Source organism: Nipponia nippon, unplaced genomic scaffold (assembly GCF_047370975.1).
Source record: "Nipponia nippon isolate SJK-2023a ecotype South Korea unplaced genomic scaffold, ASM4737097v1 scaffold_16, whole genome shotgun sequence".
Lineage (NCBI taxonomy): Eukaryota > Metazoa > Chordata > Aves > Pelecaniformes > Threskiornithidae > Nipponia > Nipponia nippon.
The window spans coordinates 3133935-3136892 of record NW_028262332.1 but is presented as its reverse complement, the minus strand read 5'-3'; the positions used below and the strand labels follow the sequence as shown (position 1 = coordinate 3136892).

Genomic DNA, 2958 nt, shown 5'->3' with positions numbered 1-2958 from the left:
CAAAGCAGTTAACCGTACCAACCATGCAATGGCCTTAGGAGCTCGTGCTCCAGCACCTGCTGCTGTGTGAATAATCTCCACATCCGCACCCATCCTCACCACGGAGCGAGAAACCACCGTGCAAGGATCGCCCAAGCCCTGCTGAGAGCCTCGCTGGGTTTCCTGTCATCGCTTCATTCACTGCCGATTGAGTGAGAAGGTGGCAGAACACTCCAGCATCGGGGCTGTGAGAACCCGGCTCTGCTCATTTACCAGCCTGGAGGGAGAAGTGGCGATAACCCCTGAAGAAATGTCTTCAGACAGGATGGCAAGATGCTGAAGGGTTGACTATAGAAACAGAGATACAGTCCTGAAGACCTTCACTCTGTCTACACAGCACCAGGGGAAACTGTGTAAGAAGACTGCAGTGGTATTTCTGTTCTCATTTATCTAATGGGTTTTATGGAAGCAGGGCTGGCTAAACTTTTTACTGTCAAGAGCTGAGGCTGGTTTTGCACTGCTGCATACCCTTTGGAAGAAATGCATCTGTGCAAAACAAGTGTGAAACGGTACCAAATCAAAGCTTCCCATTTCCACTGGTGGGAGTGTTTTGCATTCATTTTCTGCCCGTACCATTCATGGCAGATGGGCAAAGCACTGAATTCCGGCTTAGTTTTCATTTTGGGATCAATAAGTCACCTCCAAACCTGTCTAGATCTCAGTTAGCCTGTTCCCAACGGAGACCTGCTATTTGTGTGGTGTGGATGGCTGTGTGAATTAGTGTTTCTGTGCCCTGAATTAATGATTGAAACCATGTAAGAAAGCTACAGTGGAACAGATGACAGAATATTTCCTTGTGCTAATATTTACAAAGCATTTCCAATCTGCAGGAGCACACAGCTGTACTGCAGGAATTCATATGCCCTATAACAGCAAACTGGTATTTTCATTTCTGACAAGACATGTAGAATTTGTGCAGTTCAAGATTATTGCATGTTCTTTCCAAGCATGGAGAGGAGACTGGCATGGGACCTGAGAAATTCACTTCATTTTATCCTGTGCAGAACAGTGTATTTCAAGGGAAGGCTTTGGCAAACCATCCCTTCACCGTCCTGTTCTACAACTTGGGGTTTGCAAAGTGTGGGCTACTCAGTGTAACTATTTGAAGGGATTGTCTTTCCTTCAGAAGAAAATTGGAAGATGTATTTCTATATATTCTAGAGAGACAGAGCACCCAGTAAGTAAAAACAGAGGTATCTTCCTTGGAGATATATAGAGGTATATCCTAGTAAATGGAAACAATAAGAATAATCTTGTGAAAGCTGGACAATGCAGCCCAGGGCTTTGTAGGTTTATACTTCGCTTACACTGTGAATTGCATTTCCAAATGCCTGTTTCCACTCAATAGCTAAGATCTCCTTTGCCCATCTGAGATACTTGCATCTATTGGGGTTCAAGCTCAATGGCTTTCTATGTGCCAACTGGAGAGGAGGATCAACTGTAGGACAGCAAATCCTTGACATGAAACATCACCAGAAGCATCCGGAGACAGGTAGGGAAAGCTTTGTCAGTGGCACCCACACCTGCTTCTTGGAAGCTACCGCCCTCCATGTGCACAACAACTGCCTGCACAGAGGAGCCACGCCAGCAGCTTTGTTTTCAGTTGCTGGGACTGCAGAGAGGTTACCACCAACTGTACTTTTTGGAGTGACTTTGAAGTTTTTTTACAAAGAAAAGAAAAAACAAACCAGCTTCACCGGGAACAGGCACAGCAAGGTGTGACAGTGTGGGAGGCCAAGCTGAAACCAGCAGAGAGGGCAGCACCAGCACCACACGGCTCTCACCAGGACTGGGCTGGTCCCATCAACATGCAACCGAGGGTTATATCAGCAAACAACCTCAGTCTTGTTCTCCGGGCTGGGAGAGGCTCTGGCCTTGGCTCCATCTGCCCGGGCTCTACAGAGATCAGCTAACAGCAGCACTTACAGAAGATGGGGAAGCAGAAATGGTTAAAATACAGGAAGAAAATGCAGGTAGGTCTGGTTGGCTGAAGCCAGCAACACTGGGCTTTACAGCTGAAGGGGAGGGCAAGAAGAGGGTCAGAAAAAGTTTAGCCGAAGTTCAGAGTAATGAAGCTGAATGTTGGGCTAGGAGCTTTATCCCAGCACAACCCCAGTTCTCTTTTAGATGGCCGCCACAGAGGTAGTGCAGGAACATAACTGGTGACTTTGGAGCTGTAGAGCAAGAAAGCCGCATCTCACCCGCAGGCAGGTCTGCCAGCACGTGCAGTAGGGTGTCCCCAGGACAGTCTAGCACAGAGGATGGAAGAAGCTGTTACTCTTGCAGAGATGTAGCTGAAGGAGCAAGTGGGGGAAAGAACCCAAGAAAACTATGGGTTTGATTCTTCTTCTGTTGGTATTGGCAGGTCCATGGTGCAAGAGCATCAGAAGACCAACAAGCTCTGAATCATGGTGGAGATCTCAAAATAAAGAAAAGAAAAAGAAAAAAGAAGGAAAAAAAAACCAGAAAAATTCAAGAACTTAATAAAAACTTTTGAGACACTTTTTCTGGATGGGCTTTTTTCTTTGCGTCCTGCTATGTGGTACCACCTGGATCATCACAACAAAAGAGGCAGTGGTTGACAGGGATGTTCACTGAAGCAGCAAACGCCCAAGCTAGTCACTGCCAGATCTGATTGCAAACCATCGAAGTCAGCAGAAGACCAAAGCATCCTTGTTGCTGCCTGCAAACAGCATCCCAACTGACATTTCACTGCCTGCAGCCTCTGGGCATCTCAGCTCCAAAATTAAACCTTCCTTAGTGGATATTTGCGAAGTGGGGATAGCCGCTCGGATTAAGAGAGTTCTGAGTCAAGTGAACGATGGGTGCATCTTGTAAGGGAAAGGATATTTGTCTTATTGAGTTTCCTGGCTCTGACGTAACTGGGAGAATTATTTCTCAATGTGTCAGCTTTACTGT

General features: G+C 46.5%; 1 long non-coding RNA gene across 1 annotated transcript; it reads left to right on the top strand.

Annotated features, from left to right (window-relative positions):
• The first annotated feature begins 218 nt into the window (after window positions 1–218).
• Window positions 219–2446, top strand: LOC148056212 (uncharacterized). Its single transcript, XR_015703762.1, has 3 exons — window positions 219–392; window positions 1388–2012; window positions 2405–2446. It is a non-coding gene; the product is annotated as an uncharacterized LOC148056212 (long non-coding RNA).
• Window positions 2447–2958: the final 512 nt, after the last annotated feature.